Consider the following 24,632-nt stretch of genomic DNA (forward strand, 5'->3'; position numbering starts at 1 on the left):
ATAAGAAAACCTAATAAACATAGGCTGATTATTAAAGCAAAACAGAACATCAGTTGCCATACACATAAGAGACGAAAGTTGTACATAAAAATCAACAAACTGTAACACAGCAAAGTTATGTAGAGCACAATTCTAAATTTCGGGCAGTCTTTAAAGTTCAACAATAGAAACATTCATAAAGAACAGGAAAGGAAAGAAAGAAGGTGGGATACAGTAGTTTCATTAATGTAATGCTTCCTACATATAGAAAAACAAATACTAATTATTTTTCTTAAGCAATAAAGTCCTCACATTAAAATGCTAAGAGAAATATATTGAAGAATGAACATTTCATGTGTAATTAGAATTCAATTTGAATATTTTAACCTTCTCAGCATTATTTGACTCATGATTACAACCTGAATGCTTTCTGGAAAGGAACCGCCGTATGGGGTTCAAAATCACATCTTTTCCAACGATAGGATTAAAATGATAAACTTAAATTAAAATTTGATTTATTGATTTAGGCCTTTTTGGAGATCAACAATTTTAAATATATACAAAATCCATACACTTTTGTAAAATTGTCACCTAAACTTGAATTCAATCCACTTTTTGATTAAACACTTCCCATTCCAGCAAGCATCACAAGAGCACTTGTTGTTATCTTCCCAATTAGTGATAATGTTTCAGATGGCAACAACAATAAATATGTTTAGAATTTTACCTCCGAAAGCAAAAACATGCCATTTCTGAATCATGGTACACAATCAAATGTAGGAACAGAAAAGCATCTGTAGGTATAGCATTCATTAAGGTTTGACCAGGCTTGAAACTAGAATTCCTGAACTTTTGGACATTTAAATGTCATATTTTAAAAGAGTTCTAACAGCCCTGGCATGAGCTCCGTGAAAAATTGAAGATGAGTGAATTGTACTTAGACAACATGTGCTGATTAGTAATCTATTGATGTAAAATACAGTGGTCAGGCAATGCTTGTGGATCTAATCTATTTAGATGTTAACTCCATAGTTTGTTCAATAAATTGACTGAGCATAATACTTGAAGGTCCATCTCTCAAATCAGTTCTATTACAGTTTTATTTGCAATAACACTAAAAGAGATCAATGATAAATAGGTTTTAAAAGCCATGGGTGGGATTGATCCTTGGTTTAAATCTAGAGTATTGTCTGCAATAGAAACCAGTACAAACAGATCAAATCTAAAAGCATTGAATATGTTTATTATGTTGGTTTAGAGTAAACACAGATGACACACATTGTTTCTGAAACTCAGAAAATTTATCAAAAGATTATGATTACAACCTATTTTAAGTCCAGAGACCGGTTTAGATGCTTTCCTGTTTAAGTGACAACATTTGCAAATATATTTAACAAAACATTAAAGCTGGATGTCAGAAATTCTGTCTTTAAGCATTGTGTAAGAGTTATGTGTGATGGTTTTTATTTGATCTGAAGCAACACTAACACTAAATAGGTACGTCCACCGGTTATCATTCAACCAACATTATTAGCAAACCTAATTTGGAGGGAATTGAGAAAAATTTACTCATGTACCAAGAGTTTTATTGTTCAAAAATCCACTGGTTCGGTAATGCACAGAGTTTGCAAATGCTAAACCCCTTTTTGAAATGTACTAAGCCCATTTAACAATTCAGAATTTGGAAGTGGAATGTTCATAGAGTCCCTTCTAAATACGTAATACATCCTTAAGGTATGTATGAAGCTTTGAAACCATACGTGGGCTGAAAAACAGTAACAGGAGGTAGTAACCCAAGGGGACATTTGTGAATCTGAAAGTAAAATGGGGTGCATTAAAAATACCTTTATTTAAAAGCCATCACAGACACAGTAGTGTGCTGACTCCACAAGCAACCACTTTTACCAAATGGATTATTAATACATGAACCTCAGTATTTCCTATATATTGCTGAAATGTAGTCTAATATTTTTGTCATGTGGTGTAAATATTTGTTTCTATTATTTTATTTTCCATTTCAATATTGTCATGAAATATACCTATTCTTTTTGTCAAACATATTGAAATATCTTTGTCATAATTTTTGGGGCATTCTAAAAAATGTTTTCACTCTCTAACTTAAAGCTTCCTAAGAAAAATACTGACGCGCAGTCCTGGTTTCTCCTAGATCATTTAGCTTTCTCACTAAACCAAGCACAATATTGATTTGAGAGAGGTGGTTATTGAAGTCATATGCACTGGGGTTAGCTTACAAAAGTCAAATATAGAACTTCCTTTATCTTTAGAAATAATACTTGCAAAAGTTTATGTCCAATAATTTCAGATAATTTACTGATAAAGATATCAGATAAAGATCCCCTAATTTCTTATACCTTGTGCTATCAAAAATCTGCTAGAATTAACAGACTTCTCTTCTAAATAAATCCAGGTATGAGAAGGTATTAAATGCATTTATCACTTTTCTGTTATTTTAACACATTTTCTCAGTGCAAAGAGTATTTTTCCTACATTGATCACAACATTTCAAGCAATGGCCTGTGCTTAAACGTACAATGAAGGGGTAAAAATGTATTTCTACCACAATCAAGAAACCCTTGGGTCTATGAGGATTATTGTTGCAAATGAAGACCTAGCTAAGATTAAATATCCCTTTAAAGGGAAGATTTCCCTCACCCACCATAGTTGGCATGCTTCCTCATTCGGAATCTTCTCCCACCATTATACCTAGTTACAGTACAGGGTACAGCCCCCTCACTGAGAGGGAGGAGTTCAGGCATGTTTTGTTATAGAGAATGGTATACGAAATACCACAAAAATGAGCTCAGGGTAGTGGGGGGCAGCAGAGTGAAAGTTAATAAGAGGTCAACATGTTTCAGCCTATTAACCCTCCAAAGAGGTGTTTGCTGCTTTCTTCAGGACCTAATCAAAAGTGCTGCTGTTCATTGTACTCAAATAATAACAATCATTGGCATAGCCAATAGGTCTCGCCTTTGGGACTTATAAGTGTTTAGCCATGCAGATCCAGTAACAATGTGAAATAATTTCTCTTAAAAAGAAGACTATAAAATAACTAAGCTAGACGTGACTTTATAACTGGTTAATCAAATGTTTCTGGAGGTTTAGTATATATAAAGAACTCCTTTTATCTATGGCGTGTCATATAAAATTGATACTCTAAATTTTGGTAAGAGTACACAATGTCAAAAAATTCAATACTGCTTTTATATCAATTTACTTTTGAAAGCTTGAAGTGAAAGAGAATTCTAAATGTCATTTGCTTATGAGTAGGCGCTAATGACTATTTCCAGATGAGAATGTAGTTAACATTTTTTTGTATAAGATGTGTTAAAAGTATGGGTAGGGAAAATGGCTATTTTGGCCAAAGGCTCTCCTTTCTATATGCTTGCCAGTTTTAATTTGTAAACAGAATCACAATTTTTTATCTGGTAAACTGTAATGTTAGATGAATCTATTTTACTCTTCTGATAAGCAAGGGATGACGATGAACCGTTTTTTCGTCCCTGGCTTTAAATGGATTCAGGTTGGAACAGACAAGGTGTTAGTTGACTGCCTCAGAAAATAGTTATTTCCCGCATGCTGCTTTCATGCGACTTAAATCCCTTCAGTCGAAGAGGCGGCTGCATGCCTGCAGATATGGCCAGATCATTACTTGGCTGGTTCAGTTCACCAGTGGGACTAGAATAGAAGCTGTTAAGGGCAGGGGCTTAGCTTCCTATTGGTGCAGCAGGTGCAGTGGCACCAGGCCCCAGGCGCGTTAAAGGCCCACTGAACCCTGATAACTGCTGTTTGTCACAGTTCAAACAAAGGCCTGAGGGGCCCACAGAACAATGATTATTGATGTTTTCCACAGTCCAAACAGAGGGCAGGGGTCACATTTCCTTTCTTGCCTTACGGCCCAGGGCACACTGGCTAGAACACTGGTTAAGGATGCATTGGGGAAGAGGTGGGGAGACAGGTGGATATTTAAACAGCTCGACAATGACTTCATGCCTGGGTATTAAAATATTCATTGCAATTAAAGACTGAAGCAGGAATAGATCTCATGATATAGGGAGGCCTACTTACAAATGCAGCTCGATAAGCGGCTGCCTTTTAACATCTCACTTATCATCTCTCCTAATTTACAGTTTTATTTTAGATGCAGACTTAAATCGTGACCTTTGAATATGTTTATCTATCTTTAGGTTCCAAATGGCCCATCTTTTCCATATGCGAGTATCAGACAGGTCAGGAACACCCAATGGCGTTGAACTTGATAAAGCCACATTAATCACTGGTCTTGAAATGCAAATGGCAGCATTAAGCACGCAGAGGGTGTTTAGGGCGTAAAGACTTTGACAAAAACATTGCTGCCACCGTAGAAATTCAATCTTCCTTGTCCTACCTTAGTATACAAGTAGTACCACATACTTTGTATACCTGAATTAAATAGGCACACAAAATAGTACCGTATTTAAAGGCCCAGTTCAGAATTACAGGGAAGGTGCACTGTCCCAGACTACACAACGGTCCAGTCTTCAGCGGGTGCTGTCATGTCACACAGGGGGAGTACACCAGATTATGCTAGGCACTAGTAACTTCATCTAGCCACTTCAGCCACCATCTTGGGCAGGGGAAGGCTGGCGGTATAGATCATCGTTCCTCCTGCCCTCCCAGGATATTTAAGGTGTGGCGATCTCCCCCCCCCCGAGGTATTTGTTTGTTTCTCCTCTGAGGCGGAAGCCGGGGGAACTCTGCGCTCTCTTGTGCTCTGCCAAACATGCTGACATCGTGGTTGTTATTGATGTAATAATAACAAACTTTTTTAAAACTTGTAATATATTTTAATTGCTAGCTTTTAACCACTAGCCCCCACCTTGGTGCGAGATTAACATCGCCCGCGGCTGATTTCCACTGCATTACACAGCGCCGCCGTTACTAGGCGCTAGTAACTTCATCTAGACACTTCAGCCGCCATCTTGGGCAGGGGAAGGCTGGCGGTATAGATCATCGTTCCTCCCACCCTCCCCCCACCCTCCCAACCATGGCTATAAACAACAGACCGCCCGTCCGCGCCGGCGGCGCGCCGGCGGCGCGCCAATGGCAAGCCCGTCTGCGCCCGTCCACGCCTGGACGGGGCCGAGGGCCACTACCCCTGGTCTTCACCCTCTGCCCCCACGAGGCTTTTACACAGTGAATCAGCTCCTACAATGGCGCCCCCCCTACCATCAGTCCTGCCTCACACTTGATCCACTGTTCCTTGCTGGAAATTCTGATCAACTTTGTTCATGTTGTAAAATCTCTATACCACTCACTTTGAAACCCTCTCCCTGTAACAAGGATAAATCTTTGAAATCCTATACGATTGCCCTCACTAATGTCCGCTCGCTCGGCAAACACCGACAGGACATATTTGATCTGATAGAGGATAAAAACCTAGATCTGCTATTCATGACTGAAACCTGGATGGACAACTCGTCCGACCCAGATTTAGTGATTGCAGTTCCCAAAGGCTTTTCTACCTACAGATTGGATAGACAGCGTAAAAAAGGTGGTGGAATTGCAATCATCGCACACGATGCATTCACGGTAAGAACCAACATGATCTCGCTACCCTCCTGTGAAGCCCTACAATTCTCTATCAAGCTGACCCCATCTTATAATTTTAAAGGGATTCTCCTTTATCGACCACCGGGGTCTAGGATTGAATTTATCTCCGACTTCAGGTCCATTCTGGAAGTGTCAGCCCTTGACAGCTCTCTCACTGTCCTAGGCGACTTTAACTTTCATTTTGACAAACCCGAAGACTCAGATACTGCCGCTTTCTTAGCTGACATGTCCACCTTTGGTCTCCCACTGCTGGTTAAGTCACCCACTCATGATGGGGGCCATATACTGGATGGCATCTTCACTAATTTAGCGGGCTTACAAGTTACCCAAATCCTTCCCCTCAACTGGTCAGATCACCATGCCATCTTGGCATCACTGGCTATTCACGACTCCGGTGCCTCTATGTCACGCCCTAATACTCGTCAGCCGTACCTGGCGTGGGGTGACATTGATAGCTCCAGCTTGGAAACACTCTTGACCAACTCCACTCCTCTCCTATCAGCCGACCCTAATACTGCCACTACACAATTCTACGAGTGGGTGGGCTCTGCGACCACCGACCTGGTCCAGGTCAAACAACAATCTCGCAACAGATCTGCCCCGTCGGCCACTTGGTATTCGGAGGCATTACGAATTCAGAAACAACAGTGTAGGAACAAAGAGAGGCACTGGCGAAAAGATTACTCCGAAGAGGCCAAAACCAAGTATAAAGAAATGGTGGCTAAATACAAAACTCTAATTAGTGAGGCTAAGAAAAAGTATTACTGTAAGAGAATTTAATCAGCAAAAAACTCTAATAAAGCACTGTATGATACCACCAAGAAGCTAGCAGGATACTCACCCAATCTGACTCCACCCCCCTCCCAATCGCTCTGTGACGCTTTAGCCAATTTCTCCTTTAGTAAAGTCAGTGACATCTACCTGGCCTTCGCCAACAATGCTAATACCTTTACTAAATCACCCGCCTCCCACACCGGCCCCATTTTTTCTCAGTTTGCAGATGTCTCCAGCTCTCAGATTAAGAACATCTTATCTTCCATCAAATCGGGCTCTGCATTAGACCCATGCCCTCTAAAAGTTTTACTCCCGGCTATTGAAGTGGTTCTCCCTGCCATCACAGCAATCTGTAACTCTACGTTTAGTACAGGCATTTATCCAGACGTCCTAAAAAAGACCCTCATCAAACCGCTGCTTAAGAAACCAAATCTCGACATGGAAGAACTAAAAAGTTACCGTCCAATCGCTAGCCTCTCAGCCTTGGCGAAAATAGCCGAAAAAGCACTGAACCTTCAACTATCAGCCTTTATTGAGGAACATCACCTACTTGATGAATCTCAGTTTGGCTTTCGCCAATACCATGGAACGGATACGGTCTTGATTAAAGCCGCGGACAATATTAGATCCATCCGTGACGCTGGAGGAACAGCAGTCTTAATACTGCTTGACTTATCGGCGGCTTTCGACACGGTCGATCACACCATTTTGATCGACCGTGTCGAAAACATGGGTGTCCAACAAAATGCCAAGAAACTCCTGGCATCCTTTCTGGCGGATAGGACCCAGGTGGTCACTATGGGATCTTTTCACTCATCCACCTTGTCACTGCCATGTGGAGTCCTTCAAGGCTCATCCCTTAGTCCGACACTATTTAACATTTATGTGTCGGACCTTGCCAACGTCATTCAAGCTCATGGGATGAGCCTTACCTCCTATGCAGACGACACTCAGCTGGTTCTCGCCATCAGGAACGATGGCCATAAAATAGCAAATGACTTCAATCGGGGCATGCTGGCCATAGGGAATTGGATGGCCTCCAATTGTCTGAAATTAAATTCCGACAAGTCGGAAGGAGTCATATTCGGACACCTGACCCCGGAATGGTCCTCCCTTTGGTGGCCGCTGTCACTGGGTCCCCCCCTGAACCGGTTAGTAAGGTGAGGAATTTGGGAGTTATGTTTGACGACCGCCTTACTTTCCTCCCTCACGCCAATCAGATTACCTCCTCCGCCTTTCATAAACTGCGACTTTCTGTTCTGCCATTCCTTCCTGAGACAGCGGGCAAAACCTTGGTTACCTCCCTGGTATTGTCTACACTAGATTATTGCAACGCACTGTTTCTAAACGCCCAAGAAAGAGTACTAAACAAAATGCTAATTATCCAAAATGCAGCCGCTAGGCTTCTGGGAAGAATCCCTAAACACCAATCTGCGTCAGAAACCATCAGAAATTTACACTGGCTTCCCATTAGAAACAGAATACAATTCGAAACTCTCTGCATAGTTTATAAGGCCCTGCTCAACCTGGGACCAGCGTTTCTCACTCAAAATCTTACTCCTTACTGTCCCCCCAGATCATTACGCTCCTCTAGTCTACCTGATCTTGTGGTACCTCGTACCAAATCTGTTTCATGGGGAGACAGAAGATTTCTTGTGTCAGCGCCCAAACTATGGAACACCCTGCCGCACTCGATTAAAACAAGCCCCTCACTCTGGTCTTTCCGTTAAGAACTCAAGACCTGGCTTTTTAATCAGTAAACTCAGTCTCCCCCTCTTTGGTTAAATACTGCAGATATCTTAGCGCCGAGATGTCCTCGGGCCTTCGTTCTCGCTCTATAAATGCTGTTAATAAATAAATAAATAAATAAATAAATAAAATGCTGGAAAAAGCATATGGTGCCCCAACGTAGGGGCAGTTGTAAACCACCAGTCTGCTTACAAAGTAGCTTCTGGCAGGTATTAAACAAGGTGGCACGTTTTCCCTGCAGGTGGTTGGGGTCTGTCACCATCCTGTCAGGTGGGGGTATACAATCAGTGCGCCTCCTAACTGCTTGTTTGCCCTTTTGCCCGTGTCAATAATACAGTGCAGTCGCAAGACATAAGGTTTTCCCACATTTGAATGTGGCCATGCCCAATACAAAGGAAAGCATGCCCGCTGAGAATCTCTCCTACGTGATCCACACTACATAAAGGGCTATGGAAGTGTCTGCAGCCTCTTCTGTAGAACAAAAACCAAAATGACCATGGGACACAGAAAGAGGGTGCACCCCGATGCTTCATTATGTACGAGGACCTTTGGCGTTCGTCTGTACTAAGCTAGTGACAGAGTTAGTGGAGTGTTTTTTGCCCTCTATGTCACTCTACTTCTAAGCACCTAATCAGACCCCCCAGGATATAGCAGCATGGATTCGCAAATTTAGCGGCACAAATATGGAAATTTAGCGGCACAAATATTGAAATTTAGCGGCATTTTTGCTGCACTTTATTTTACTCATAATCATTCATTTTCAGCCTTAAATCAATGGAAACTGTTTTAGCAGAGTATTCCACTTTGAATCGGCAACCTGGAATATGGAATAGAGGAAGCAGCCCACAGGTGAAGGCTGTTATCCCTTGGAAATGCAATTCTCCATTTGCTTTAGCATAGCCTGGGATTTCTTCAGGCAGCGCAGCCTTTGAGACGGCTGCTGGCCCAAACGCTGCTCAGATAAAAGCCTTCTTGAGACTGGCACTTTTTATTCTCAATCACTGCCTGCACATACAAAGCAATGGGCACGTCTGCAATGAGGGTGAAAATGTTCCTACTAGGGTGACATTACAATCTCTAAAAAACACTGGAGGAAAATGCAAGATGTGCGGAAGGGGGCCGCACATCAGTAGGGGCTGAGGGGGCCCCCTCAAGGATGGGTAAGCCTGGGGCCCCCTCCAAGCACAGCGTGGGCTGCGGGGGGCCTTTGTTATGCCCCTGATCTGCTCTCCCCTCTCACTTTATTAGGCTTTTCGTACCCCTTTCATTCACTCTGTGCTCCCTTTCCCTCATCCTGGGTGAGTTGAGGGGTTTTCAGTGTAAGGCGCCGTCATTCCACCTTTGTTCTGCGCCCTGCGGGTTATCCTGCTTTTCATTCAAAGAGGGGCAGGGCGAAATTCACAGGTAAGGGCTCCCTAATTATCCATGTAATCGCTGCTATCCTCATGCAGATGCAGCGATTAGGCCCAGAGAGACGGACCAGCCGGCAGATATTGATCAAAATCCCCTGGGCCTCCTGGGCCTCCAAACTCTGTAGCTTTTGAAAGCGCGAGGCCCCCTGGCTGCGAGCCGACGCGGGGGCCCTGGCACTGTTGTCATGTGGGCACGTGTCTGGCACACAATCTGTCGCTTGTGTGGCGTCAGTGTAGTTTTGGTTCAGGGGTCTCTCCCATGAGGTTACCAGCTTTCCATCACAGAGTGGTGTCTAGTGCACCTGCACCATTAGTCGTATGAGTGGCTGTGTCCCTGTGTCAGATGAAGCCCATCTTCAATGAGCCATGGGTGCACGCAAGTGTGAGTGCTCGACTCGTATTCATCTGCCGGGCGGCACGGAATCACTAACGAATCTTCTAGAACGGCAGGCATGCCTGTTGCCTGTCTGTTGCGTATGTGTGCAAGACAACCGGTGGCAGCAGGTGCTAGGCATATCTGGGCATGTGGGATGTGTGTCCTTACAGGGCACTTTGTGCATTGAGGTGGACGAGGGGCCTGAACAGGTAAGGAGTGTGTGTAAAACGCCCCTCCCCCCACACACACACACACACACGTCTCAGAATCTCCCACATATGCCAACGGCTCAGCCTGGCCCGGGGCGCTGGGCCTGCCGACTCCAAGGCCAGGCCGTCAGGGAGAGGGGCTCAGAGATGTCACATCCACTTATGGGTGGAGGGAGGCAGAGAAAAAGAAGTTAGCATAGCGCCGGCCCTGACGGGATAAACATCTCTTCTGCGGCTCGCGCACACCTCTCTGCTGCACGGGTCCCGATTTCGCAGGACTTTTAAAAAAAAGCTCGGCACTTTAACAAAAGTGCCGATTTCGCGGCAAACCGCGAAATCGCGATATCCTGGAGGGTCTGCCTAATACAGCTTGTAGAGTGGTTACGGTCATCTGTTCACCTACATTATGCTTAATATAAATAGTGCACAATTTCGGCGTTTGTGTCTGCCTACAACATGGACCTGATACAAATAGCAGTACCTACAAGTTGGATGGTACAATTCAACAAGAGTGTAGGATACTCCAGCACAGATGACTTTGCATCAACATTACGGGGCATCAGTCTTGATGGCAAGCCAACTTTGTATACATTATTATCAGAGACTATACTTGCCTCTTGGATACAACTTTACAACAGAATGTTATGAATTTTCGTACAGTTGAATTTATATAATAAAACAACCTACCCACAATAATTGATCTATCTATTTATCTTTTTGGGTTCTGGAGTAGCATGCTACTCGCTGAAAAGCACTTCAACACTTAATCAGGGTTAGCAAGCGCTATATAAATGTAAAACCTTCCCTCTTCTATCCCCCAACTCTCTTCTTCAACCCAACTAACAGACCAACATGTCCAGCTCTCAAAAACATTTTATATTTCCCTACACTAATTCACCACTAATCATTTTTGGATTCTGGAGTAGCATGCTACTCACCAAAAAAGCGCTTCAAATTGACCCTAACGCACTCCGCTGCTCGCAGAACTCTGCGTTGAGCGGTTGAGTTTTTTTGACACTTTGCGGAGTTCTTCATTGCAGAACACCGCCTAGGCCTAATCTTATCATGAAAATTTAGATTTCAGTCATATGTTAAGAAACAAGTGTGAGTAGAAACCTTTTGGGTGGAGAAAATTAAAGACATTATTATTGTGAATTTTTTGTTAATTAGTTGATGTTTGCAAGTACGAACACTTCTCTGTGTCAAATAAAGACCTTGAGAGTTTTGTAACTTTCAGATACTCAAATTGTGGATTTTGTTGCAATTAAAACATTTTCAAGGCCTGAAATTTCTTTGGAGGTTGCATGCGGGCAGCCTAAGTTATCCTGCAAGAATTTCTTGATTAATCCTATTGCAACTACAATATGTGCTCTCTCATGTAAAGTCAGGTTATTAGAAGCTTTTCTGCAACTCAAGATACACCTTACTTTTCACCTGGTGTGGATGCATTTCTCATGTTAAGTGAGATCTCCTTTCTGAGTATAATGTTTCTGGCTTTCCCCTCCTGTATAAGGCTTTAGTCCAGTGTGAATTCTCTCATGTGAAATGACATTGTATTCGAGACTAAACCTTATCTGACATTCAGGACACACATAAGGTCTTTTTTCCCCCCGTGTGAGTTCGCTCATGTCAAGTGAGAAGTAATTTGTAACCAAACCTTTGCAAGCATTTCGAGCACTCATAATGTTTTTCCCCAGAGTGGGATCTCTCATGAAGCATAACACTGTCTTTCAGATTCAAGTTTTTATGGCATAAGGATTATCTCCAGTGTGGACTTTCTCATGGTGAGATAGCGTTTTTCTCTGCAGCTTTTCTGGCATTCAAAGCACTCATAAGGTTTTCATCAGTATGGAGTCGCTTATGGTTAGTGAGGCTGTGCCTATCAAATAGGAATTTCGGGCATTCACAGCACTGGTAATGTTTTTTCCCTGTGTGTGTCTGCTCATGTAGAGTGATATTGCGTTTAAAGTTGATGCTTTTCTGCCATTCTGAGAACTGAATTATTTTGATGGTGTGTTTTCTTAAAGGTGCTTGTAACCATCTCTACCTCTGAATCTTTTCTAACTGTTGGACTTGGCCCTTCTGGCAGGTTCACCCCTGAAGTTTTTACTTGTTATATGGGACCAGGGGATGGTGATTCCCACTCTGAGTGCGTATGGTGAGATAGGCCTGCCCTCCCATAGGAATGCATGAGGAATGTATGTGTCCCTGGTAGTTCCTGATGCGTGGTGTGTGCAGGGTCGTGTCTGGTATGTGCGGACTCGTGTGATTGAATGCTGCGAGATGATGTATGCGGCATGTATGTGTCTAGTGAGGACGTGCCACTTCTAGAGGTGGGTGTGTGTGTGCAGTAAGTATGCTGGCGCGTGATTGGCTGAAGCTGGCTGGGGAGCCTGGCTCCAGCAGTCTGTGTGGGTCTGCCCCGGTGGGGAATGGAGAGATTAACGTGCTGATGTGAGGGAGGGGCTGCGCCTGGGTCCTGAATAGGGATGGGCTTTTCCCACACAATGCTGGCTCCACCCACTGGGGTGCGTCTGATGACCCTAGCCTGCCTGGTGAATGGAAAGGGTGGCTGGGGAAAACAAGGTACTCCCAAAACCAGCTGCGACTGGTTTCTCCCCCACACTTCACCTTTAGGCAAAGGAATTTCATGTATAAAAGGAGGCTGTGACCTCCTCTAAAATGTTCTTGTTTCTGACTTGAATCCTGCCAGGGGCGTGCTGCTGCTTGGGCCCAGGGGAAGGCTTGCCTCCCTGGGCCCTGCCCAGCCCCTGGACTGCTGAGGTCCTAGACCCCTGAAGGACTTTGTTGCTGTCTGCTTGCCCTAGCGCCTGGGAGCGCTGTCCCTTGAGCCCTAGCGCTTGAGAGCGCTATTCGTGCACACAGCGCTTGGGAGCGCGGTTTATCTCAGCCGGTGCCCACCCGGCATTTGCCCCGGTTTTGCGAGGGTTTCTGGACCCCCAGCGAGTGCCCACCTCGCTTTATTTCCTTATGGTCCTATTTACGGGGGAGCCTACTCCTCGTCGTTCCTCCCCCGAGTTCACCGCCGCTGGCCCGGACCCCTCGTGACGTCTGCCCCGGGCCGTGCTGGGATTGGCTGCCGGCCCGGGATTCCCTCGTGATGTTATTCCCCGGGCACGACGTGATTGGCAGCTGGCCCGAGGAGATTGCCAGGTCCCGCCCAAGGAGCAAGATGAAGCAGGGAGCGGCGGGAGCCTACTCCGCACTCCTGCATTGCCCCAGTGAAGCTGCCGATCCCCCCGGGGCTCCCAAGAGCGAGAGAGATCCCTGGAGAGCGAGAGGAGGCCGCAACACCTGAGAGTCCCGAGGAGCGGGAGCTCTCCTGAGAAGCCGCCGGAAGCACGATCCGGTGAGTGTAGAGAAGGAGAGGAGGGGCGTCGGGGCACATTCCAGTGCCCGCCCCTCCCCTCCAGCGAGTCCCTTGTTGTGCTAAGAGGCCCATGGGGCCTCAAGCGATGCCGAGTCCCCCGAGAGGGACTCCGCCTAGCCCCTACCTTGAGCCGGGAGCCCGAGAGGCTTCACCATGGGCATTTGTTCGTCGGAGCCTGCGAGGCTCAGTCCCAGCATCCCCGTTGTTGAGCCCTGAGAGGCTCCACCATTGGCAATAGTCTTTCGAGCCTGCGAGGCTCAACCCCAGCACCTTTGTTCTCGAGCCAGAGAGGCTCCACCTTTTGCATATTTGTTCCGAGCCTGCGAGGCTCCCACGTTGGCCCCATCATCTACAGCTGCCCAGCACTTCGTGGGCAGCTGCCACGTGTAGGTTTGTTCATGGCTACCTGCAGCCTGTCCTGACATTGCGACATTGGGCGTCCTAGCCCTAGAGTGGCCAGTTGGCCTGTTGAAAGTTGTGAGCTCATGTTAATTTGATTCCTGAGAGTTATTCTGTGTTGCACCTCTGAAGGTGCTTCTGATGCGTTATGTGCTTTATCATTTTTCCCTCCTGAATTTCCTATGCCTCATGTATGTTGCTTCTGGTTATAGTGAGTTCTAATGCTAGTTCTATGAAGCTCCTGGTTGTTATGTGTTCTAATGCCAGTTCCACCAAGTGCATATTCCTGGCAGTGGTCCCCTGGCCCTGTCCTGTACATAGTCCCCTGTAAATTCTGCCCGTGCCTCTGGCACATTGTAAAGTGTGTGTTCCTATCTAATGTGTTTTTCAATACAAAGGCTATTTTCATATATACCTTGTGTGGAGTTCCTTTTGTGGGGGGCCCTGGAGGTTGTTGCTGGTGGGTGCGTGCGCAAATGCTTTACACATCGCCTCCGAGCTAGGCCTGACTGCTCGTGCCAAGCTACCAAGGGGGTGAGCTGGGGTTGTCTTGGCGGGTGACTTCCTTACCCTAACTTAGGAATGGTGGTTTCTGCCTGGCTTTGGCGTAAGCCTTAACCAACCAGAAATCCCATTTCTAACACTGACATTTAGAGCACTGATACATTTTTTTCTCCAGTGTGGATTCTCACATGTTCATTGAGATTAGATTTTTGGCTGAAACATTTTTGGCATTCGGAGCACTGATAAGGTTTTTCCCCAGTGTGGATTCTTATATGCTTAGTGAGATTGCTTTTTTCACTGAAACATTTCTGGCATTCAGAGCACTGATTAGGTTTTTCCCCAGTGTGGGTTCTTATATGACGAGTGAGACTTTTTTTGTAAATGAAAGATTTTTGGCATTCAGAGCACTGATAAGGTTTTTCCCCAGTGTGGGTTCTTATATGCTGAGTGAGACTGTTTTTTTGAATGAAACATATCTGGCATTCAGAGCACTTATAAGGTTTTTCCCCAGTGTGGGTTCTTATATGATGAGTGAGACTGGCTTTTTGACTGAAACATATCTGGCATTCAGAGCACTGATAAGGTTTTTCCCCAGTGTGGGTTCTTCTATGCAGAGTGAGACTGGTTTTTTGACTGAAACATTTCTGGCATTCAGAGCACTGGTAAGGTTTATCCCCAGTGTGGGTTCTTCTATGCAGAGTGAGCGTGTTTATGTGAATGAAACATTTCTGGCATTCATAGCACTGATAAGGTTTTTCCCCAGTGTGGATTTTTATATGCTGAGTGAGACAGCTTTTTTCACTGAAACATTTCTGGCATTCAGAGCACTGATAAGGTTTTTCCCCAGTGTGGGTTTTTATGTGCTGCGTGAGATGGATGTTTTCACTGAAACATTTCTGGCATTCAGAGCACTGATAAGGTTTTTCCCCAGTGTGGGTTTTTATATGCCGAGTGAGACTGGCTTTTAGACTGAAACATTTCTGGCATTCAGAGCACTGGTAAGGATTTTCCCCAGTGTGGATTCTCATATGCACAGTGAGATAAGATTTACGCCTGAAATTCTTTTGGCATACTTTGCACTGAGAGTGGATTCCCCCAGTGTGCATTCTGTGAAATTCTATGAAATAAGATTTATGGCTGTATCTTTTTTGGCACAGGTAACTTTTTTCCCCAACTTTGGTTATTTTGCCTTGATTGAGGCGGGTTTGAACACTGAATTTGTTCTCACAGTCCGTGTTTTTATAAGGTGTATACCTAGAGTTAATATCTCTAAGTTTCGTTTTGCTTATATGCCACAGTAAGAGTGAACCTGATTTTAGAGTTGGGCTTGTTTAGATAATGTTCAGCATTTATCTCTAAAAGAAATTGTGTGTAATCTTCTTAACACTTGAATTGAGCAAAATATGTCTAAAAGCAGCCCTGTAACACCTGTCGAAATGTTTCTAGCAGATAATAGTCTTTAGGTTACAGGCCTCTCCGGCAGCAACTTATTTTGTGACTGAAGTTTTTCTCCAATCTATTTGTATAGGTTCTTAGCAATGCAGTAATAAGGTGTTAGTCTGATATTTAAGGATTAAACTGATAATTACCTTTTTGCACTGATGTAATGGCAGTAACTGAGGGCGTTAGAACGTGCACAGTACTATTGTGGATCATTAGTCGCAGAACATCAGCTCCTTTTACCCTTTCTATGTTTGGTGTAAGGTTAAGGTTTGTAGTTCTGAGGATGAGGATTTATTTACATTACCTATAGCGCAACTGTGCTCCTTTAATCCATTTTGATATTTAACAGTTTTACATATCACTCATGCACAGCAGATAATGTCGAGGCGATTAACATAGAATTACAGGACAGTACACAATAAAAAGGAAACAATCTGAGATGGTCATGAACACAATAAAGTGGTGAATTTTTAAGGTTTTCGCCAGAGTGAGCAGAGTGGGTCGTGGTGTTCTATCCAGAGGCAGATAGTGTCAAACATGCGTAACTGGTTAAAAATTGTTGTTGAACAAAGGTGATTTTCCAATCTTTAGCTTGTTAACGTGTCAGCTTCGGAGTCTTCTTGCAGCGTCGTTTCTTTGATGGTATCCAGAAGAAACCTTTAGTTGTAACTTTCTTTTATGCAGTGTGTGCTTCCTCTCTGGAATTACATAATGCTTTAGATGAACGTTATTCTGTCAGGCTGAGGCAATTTGTCTTTCTGATAATATTTCACATGAGGATGCTGAGGTGGTCTTTCTACATTATTTCTGATGCTGTGTGCACAGACATGGCTTTGCTCTGGGTTAATGAAATGCAAAATTAAAGACTTCACTTACAGGTATAGGACTTTCCTCGCCACACTTAGATTTTTGGAAATTGTTTAAACGTAGAATGCTGGATGTTCTTCAGTTTTTCAAAATAATCCTTCTTGTGGCACTGACATTCAGTTGCTTAGTGCTAAATCTTGCTTTCTTCGTCCGTAATTTCAATCACCTATAGTATTAACATTAAATAGTTAATGCATATACATTTCCAAAAATATAATTTACAAGCCAAATCAATGCAGAATTTTGAAAATGTTGAGCTGTTTTTCAGACAGAGCAGAGTGTAGAATGGTAGCATGAGAGTACTTGGATGTAGGAGTGAGGATTTGTAGAATTTTCAACATTTTATTAAGCTCACAAAGGATACATGTACCCTATGGAGTTGTAACATAGAATCCCAAAGGCAGAAATTAAAGTCATATGCCCTGGCACCAAACAGATATTTAAAAAAGGATATTATTAATGAATTTTTAATGTAGACTTCTGGGACGGGAATTTCCCCTCCATGGACAACAGGCATTTTTCCTCTGCCCTGAGTTACCACCTACTTGTATCTGGTATCCTGACTTTTGAGCTCTGGCCTCTGCCCCACGCAAATCTATTGTGTATTGCGAGGATTATGCCTAGACCTATCCCTCAAATATGGTCCAGAGTATGAATCAAGGGCAATGAAATTAAGGAGTACTTTCATGTGTTCATTTTATTCCACCTGATTACCAGTTGTTGGGTTTTTCTGCACCTGGATGTACCGGGTGCAGAAAAACAGGACACAATTTTTTTCCAGACAGGAAAATTAGACTGAAGAGACCCACAAGACTCTGTGTGCAGCAGAAGCAGCCAAGACTTATGCTGTTTTTTTTACAAACTGTGGGAAACACAATTCTTCCCTTTGTTAGACATTTCTTTACCCTTCCCTCCCCTGCTTCACCCATCGCCCCCCAACCAACCACATGCATTTATCTACCACCTGCTTAAAACTAGTGGTATATAAAAGCAGAAAAACACTATGAAATAATGAATGGCATGTGGTTTAACAGGCAGAAGAATCTGTTCCTTGTGGCAACTCCCCTGTCCATGGTGTCAAACTTGTAACTGCACGTTACTGGGATAAATCTACCACAAAACAATTACATGAGATTTTTCTGTCACTCCAGTACTGTGCAACTTCTAACAAGGGACTATGAGAGGTCTTGGACCGGTCCCGTGACCTGGAGGGTCACACCAAGTGTGTCCTTATTTAAGACAGAGGACTGTCATGGGTTTAACAGCTAGAGCGGTGGTGGCAATGCACCCTGCTGTAAGGATCAATAGCCTGATAAGATCTTTGCATCATGGTCAGTGGAGTGGCTTTCTACTGACACACCCATGTAATGCTCCATTTCTAAACCTGTGCTCAGACTTTGCGCTAACATCAAGTGCGTGTTTAGGGTGTCGGTGTGTGTAGCATAAATGCAATGTGAGAGTGCGACAGAGTAAACTGCATCTCCTGCTTGCCAGTTGTGTAAACAAGTGGGACCATCTATCCCTCTTTTATACCCCAGTTCAAAGTCCTCTGTTACCAAGCAATAATGTGCTCTACAAAGTACTCAGGTGCCTGCTGTGACACCAGAGATGGTGTCAGCCTGACAGTTTATCTAAGTTGAAGGGACATCACCTGCAGGCTGAATTACTTAATGGAGAAGCTGTGTACCTGTCCTGAAGAGCCTAGAAGTCTGCCTAGAAGCCTGCCTGTCTGGTAAGAAAGGGAAGGGAGTTTGACTATCCAGCAGGAGGACAAGGCTGTCCTGGAAGAAGCAAGGTCCGACACATCCTCGTTATTTGTAGGGCGGGCCGGAAAGCCATCCAGCAGGACTAGCTAGTCTGAGGGATGCCAAGACTCTCCCAACAGTTCAAGGCAGAAAATAAAACTCTACGACAACGTGATTGTTGAGGCCCAGTAGGACGATTGTGTGCTACCAACAGGCTGGTTCAAGGTTGCATTTGCCAAATTCCTAACACAACAGGGTCTGAATCTACTGACTTCCTGGAGAGCCTGTGTTGGGCTTTTAGCTGCTGAATTTCTGACTACTCTGTGTCAGAAGCCCATGAGGGACTACAACTACTCCCGGTCCGAACACCCTGTCTGAGCTTACACCTGTGGTCCAGCCGGCCACAGTGTGGGCTCAATTGCTGACAGCCGGGCCTCCAGAGGAGCTGCACTTACTGACAGGCCAGGTGTGACTGCTACCTTAGGACTTCTGATCATCAGGCAAAGGCAAAGAAAAGACAGAGTGGGTGCCCTACTGTATGCATCCCTACATCCAGGACAAAAGCGCTACACAATAGTCTGCTGGTGGGTCACCGCTCTCGAGAGTGTTCGGGCGTGCCATTCAAGTGCCGGGAAACAGGAAAGAGACCCAGACAAGACTGACTCATCCTGTGGAAGGATAAGACGCTTACGACAGAGCATATACGCATTGGGGTGACCGGAGTGACTGAGCTGCACCTATACTATATTCATGATACTCCTAAATGCCCCTAGAAGAGAAGAGGGTATCAGAACCAGATGCACCTGTCTGCAGCACATGGTAGTCTGGCATGCTGCACTATCTTTTCACCCAGACTGGCCATAAAGTTGATTTTAGCATCGCTGCACACATAGCAGGGGGAATCTCAGACCATTCGCTGGTGGAGGTGCAACTCGATGGTCCGGTTGTGGACTTCATCCTACCCCCAAGGGTTGATCCGTGATATTTAAAGGACAAGACGTTCAAAGCTCGTATGAGAGATAGAGCAGACTTCTATTTTAAGGAGAATGGGCGGCCTGTTGAATCAGCTTGCGTGCTATAGGGTGAATTCAAGGCAGTGATTCGAGGCCAGATACAAGCCTTGATTGGGAGAATGTCGAAGGAACGTAAATTGAACTGCGAGGCTCAGGACAAGGAATGTGCTTTCCTGGAGGTTAGCTTGGCAAGTGGGGAATCAGTTTCTCTCCCATTACACCATCAACTGAAGCAGCATACATTAAGAGCACTAATGGAAAATAGCGTGCACTAATGCGCTGGCTACCCAGCATTGTCTCTATGATGTCGGTGATAAAGCCAATGAGTTGCTTACATGGTTAGAGAGACAAGACAAAGGACGGAACTGGATCCTTGAGGACACAGACAACAAGGGGACGGAAATACTGGGAGAGACTTCCTGAAAGACCTGACCCTGCCAATGCTAACGAATGAGGACCGAGACGCACTAGACCAAGACCTGACAGTAAACGAAATAAATTAGACAATAGGAACCTTGCAAACAGTCAATCAATCAATCAAACAATTTGTATAGCGCGCTACTCACCCGGAAGGGTCTCAAGGCGCTGGGGGAGAGGGGTACGTCACTGCTCGAAAAGCCAGGTCTTGAGTTGCTTCCTGAAGGAGAGATGGTCGTGGGTCAGCCGTAGGTGGATGGGCAGGGAGTTCCATGTCTTGGCTGCCAGGTAGGAGAAGGATCTTCCTCCGGCGGTGGCTCTGCGAATGCGTGGTACTGTGGTGAAGGTGAGGCTGGTCGATCGCAGCTGGCGGGTGGGCGTGTAGAAAGTGAGGCGGTTGTTGAGGTACTTGGGTCCCAGGTCGTGGAGAGCCTTGTGTGCGTGGGTGAGGAGTCTGAACGTGATCCTCTTGCTGACGGGGAGCCAGTACAGGTCTCTCAGGTGGACGGAGATGTGGTTGTGGCGGGGGATGTCCAGGATGAGTCTTGCGGAGGCGTTCTGTATGCGCTAGAGTCTTTTCTGTAGTTTGGCAGTGGTTCCCGCGTAGAGGGTGTTCCCGTAGTCCAGACGGATGGTGACGAGTGCCTGGGTGACCGCCTTCCTGGTTTCGGTGGGGATGCATCGGAAGATCTTACGGAGCATGCGCAAGGTGTTGAAGCAGGATGACGAGACGGCGTTGACTTGTCTGGTCATCGAGAGGGAGGAGTCCAGGATGAAGCCCAGGTTTCGTGCGTGGTCCGTTGGCTTGGCGGTGGTGCCCATGGCAGTGGGCCACCAGGAGTCGTCCCAGGCGGAGGGGGATGAGCCCCTACATTTAGAACTCATTTTTGTCTAATTTAACTGCAGATACTGCCAAATCAATTACCCTGTTTACATTAAAGGGCAGCATGAACTCAGAGGTCAACAACAGACTCAATTGAATAAATGACCAGCACACTGCTTATCTTGCCAAGACACAGGTACTTTGTAAAACTCTTTTTATTGAACGAATGCTCAATCGATAGTGCTGACACCGAAAATACGGTGCACATTAGTGGGAGTGATTAGACTAAAAACACAAAGTCTGCAAATATAGAGTGAGTGACATAGCTTGGCTTGTCCTGACACTCCCTGGCCAAATCCCACTACATAAAACTAGATTGCCCTTTATTGAAGGCAGGTAGTCCTCCCAAGGTTCTGGAGGTCGCTGTGCTGCAAGACGACTTGCCTTTTGGTTCAGGATCATCCAAGGATGCAGACAGGCCAGTAGGACTGGGACCAAGAGCCTCACCAGCAGAGAAGGCTGCAGTGCCCGGCTCTTCTTAGGTCGCCAGGAACTGAAATTCAGGGTCTGGGGAAGCCACCTAAAATCTTGATTTAAGGGTGTTACAAGGCAGTGACAGGTAGAGGCTAATGGGCCCCTTTCCAGGGGTGTCTATACCCTTTATCATGCCCACCTCCTGTGGGAAGGGGACACAGTCCTAGCCCTAATTGGATAAGTCGCATCATCTTCAAGATAGTGGGCACTACAAAGTGTACTTCACCTCGCCTCCAGCACCTGAGGGGTGGAGTTGACAGAGGGGACGGGGGGGCGCACCTCCTGTTCTATCTAAGGTTTGCCACCTGTCCTTGCGCCTAAAAGGGGGTGAGGACAGGAAGATCGCTTGCTCCCTCTAACAGGAGAGGTTGGGGTCGCATTACCAAGGCGGCAAGGCCTTTGAAAATCCCTGCCACAGTGGGCTCTGCCTGACCAAGGGAGGAGTGAACACCTCCACCCAGGAAAGGCATTGTTCTCAGCCTCAGAGTGCGCCGGCACTCTCCCCATGAGGACAGGATACTGTCTGGTGGTGGCAGGCTGGCTCAGGCCAGTCGATGATCACACTAAGGATTGGTAGATCTGTGTGCAATTTTTTATAAATCGGACCCTGCAATCAATGCAGGTTTAATATGCTGAGATGTTTGGTATCAAATATCCCATATTTCAGAGAAACCTTCATGAGGCTGGGGAACTCGTAATGACAAGTGTGCAGCCAATGTACTTACTATAGAGCTTCCCTGGTCACTTGCAATATCCAGGAATCGACAAGGATATTGCTGGGGCATATCTGCTCATGCAGTCTGGACATCTTTAACGTTAATAGAACTTCAAACATGGGAGGTGGGAGACCCACCATATTAGGAAGGAGTCCCCTGTCCTCCAAACTCGAAATAAGGCACTTGCTCAGCATTGGAAGTGTCTATTTTAAGGCTAGCTCTGAGTAGCTGATAGTTACCAGTGGTCGGCAAAATGTTATACAAGCTGCAAAGTTACACAGATCTCGGTTGAAACCCTTAGTACAAACAGAGAGTGGAGGTAATAAAGAAACTGCAGGGGGCAGGATTGAAATGAAATGAAATGAAAAAGGCTTGTATATAGCGCCTGGCTACCCAGAGGCAGGACTAAAGGGAGGCCCTTAGGGGAAGAGCCAGGTCTTCAGCTGTTTCCGGAAAGCCAGGTGGTATGATTCTTTACGGAGAGAGAGTGGTAGGGAATTCCAAAGCTTAGCCGAATTGTATGAGAAGAGGCAACCACCTGATCTGGCCCTCATTATTCTAGGAACTTCTGCCAGGTGGAGTTCGTCAGAGCGAAGTCTTCTGGAGGCCTTGTGTGGTCTAACCAGGGCCTTGATGAGGGGTGGACCGTTTCCCTTCAGAGATTTATGGGCGACGCATAGAGCGTTAAAGCGGATTCTCTCCTGTACCGGGATTGGTATGTTACTGACCAAACTCACTGGAGAAAAGAGAGGATTAAAAAATAGGATCTAGGGGAGGAGCTTCGCGCGATTCCAAGATGGACGCGTGAGCTAAGGGCTCCCGAGACCCTTTCCGCCTCCCGCGACTATCCTGCGAATGATCCTGATTATGACGACGGGTACTTTTTATTGATGCCCTGCTGATGTCCACGTCCTTTTCAAAAATCGATTTGGCCGCCGGATACCGGACTTACTGCACTCTGGAGTTTGGGGCCTACATCGTACGCCAGCCGGGGGCTTGAGTCCCCGAGGTACCCAGGTGGCAATTGAACAACAACGGCTGATGAGCCACGCCCTCTGCCCCTGGTGTACTTCCGGTTTCGTTTTTGGTCGCTGTTGTGAACGCCCAGTCGGCGATCGGCGCTTCAGATCTGTTCTCGCTGCCAACCTTCAGGCAGCGCTGTGTCCCTATCCTCTCGCCGTTCCGAGATTGCCACAACGGAGATCGTTTTGACTAGATCCTACAGCTCCCGCTGGAGTTCATTACCCGTCATGGCGGGCAGGGCGGTCATCGAAAGGCGCACCGCTAGAGGCCCGTCCCGAGGGGGGGTCACCCAATCTCAGACCATCGATCGATTTACTCGACCTAGGGGCTCCCCGGGCGGGTCGAGTGGTGCCCTAGAGGAAGCTGGTGATGGTACTCCTGAAAACGAGGAGCCAACTCTGAAGGACATTATGGGCGCTATTGCGAGTGTCCAATCCACCATGGGCCAGCAATATGAAACCTTGGCGGCCAAGATAGATACGGTGGCGATCGATGTCACCCTCATCAGAGCGGACCTGGGGAAAACCAACGAGCGTGTCAAATCCCTTGATATCAAGACTGCTAGTTTGACCACGGATGTCTCGGATCTCCAGACCACAGTCCGCAATCTTCGGACTACTTGTGATCTGTTTGCCAATCGGCTGGAAGATTTCGAGGGCCGGGCCAGACGCAATAACGTCCGCATCGTTGGTGTCCCGTAGAACTCTGCTGATTTGCCTGTTGATATCCTGGTGGACGACCTCGTGCTGAAACATTTGGCACCAAAAGGCCTAAGTAAATTCTTTGCTGTGGAGCGAGCTCATCGTGTCCCGGGTGGTAAGCTCCGCGGCCTATAATTGCCAGGCTTTTCAATTTCCGCGACAGAGACGCTATCCTACAAGCTTTACGAACGAATGGACCCACTAAATTTGAGAACGTATCGATCAGTTTTTACCCGGACTTCACTCGGGCAGTGCAGAAACAACGAATGGGCTTCACGGGAGTGAAAAGGCGCCTCAGAGAACTAGGACTGAAATATGCTATGCTTTTCCCGGCCCGCCTGAGAATTGAGCATGACGATCGTGCGTTCTTCTTCGACCGCCCCGAGGTGGTTAGTGACTGGTTGGACACTTTATCGACGCGCCATGAGGGCCCGGAGAACTCGAGAGGTGCTGAAGGAGGTTTGGAGGACCAGGAGCAGTGAGTCTACATCGGCGAGCCTGATACTATGGCAGTGGCTCAGAGACTATGTTCTGTTATGGTGTTAATGCCCGGGGGTGGGGGGGGGTTTAGGGGATCTTCCTCCTCTGGGGACTTTTCTCTCTTTTTGTAGGTTAGTTTAATGGGGCGACAGGCACACTGCAAGTTGGGGTGGCTCTTAGGTCTACCGCAGGGGTGCAGGGAGGGGGGTTTGAGTTTGATGGGTTCTCTGGGGGTGGTGGGGGGGGGGTTCCTTTCTCTTTGTTTGTTTCGAGGCTGTGCTTTGTTTTACATTTGCTATCATGTGACTGTTTCGAGGTAGGGAGGGCGGTCCGTTTCCTTCTGGGATGGGGGTAGGGGACTTAGGGTGTTGAGCTGGAATGTTAATGGTCTTGGGGACAGGATAAAACGTGGGATTGTACTACAATACTTGAAGAGATGTTCCCCGGATGTGGTCTTGCTCCAGGAG

At 46.0% G+C, this 24,632-nt stretch overlaps 1 long non-coding RNA gene across 2 annotated transcripts in view; it reads right to left on the reverse strand.

Annotated features, from left to right (window-relative positions):
* Positions 1-16,294: 16,294 nt before the first annotated feature.
* LOC144806319 (uncharacterized) overlaps positions 16,295-24,632 on the reverse strand; it is a 39,538-nt gene continuing 31,200 nt past the window's right edge. For both annotated transcript variants that reach the window (XR_013605764.1, XR_013605763.1), the window contains exons 3-4: positions 16,723-16,879; positions 16,295-16,544 (exon numbers count right to left, since the gene is read on the reverse strand). This is a non-coding gene — a long non-coding RNA (uncharacterized LOC144806319). The remainder of the gene's footprint in view (positions 16,545-16,722; positions 16,880-24,632) is intronic.

The sequence above is a fragment of the Lissotriton helveticus genome (assembly GCF_964261635.1).
Source record: "Lissotriton helveticus chromosome 1_1 unlocalized genomic scaffold, aLisHel1.1 SUPER_1_unloc_62, whole genome shotgun sequence".
NCBI classification, from domain to species: domain Eukaryota; kingdom Metazoa; phylum Chordata; class Amphibia; order Caudata; family Salamandridae; genus Lissotriton; species Lissotriton helveticus.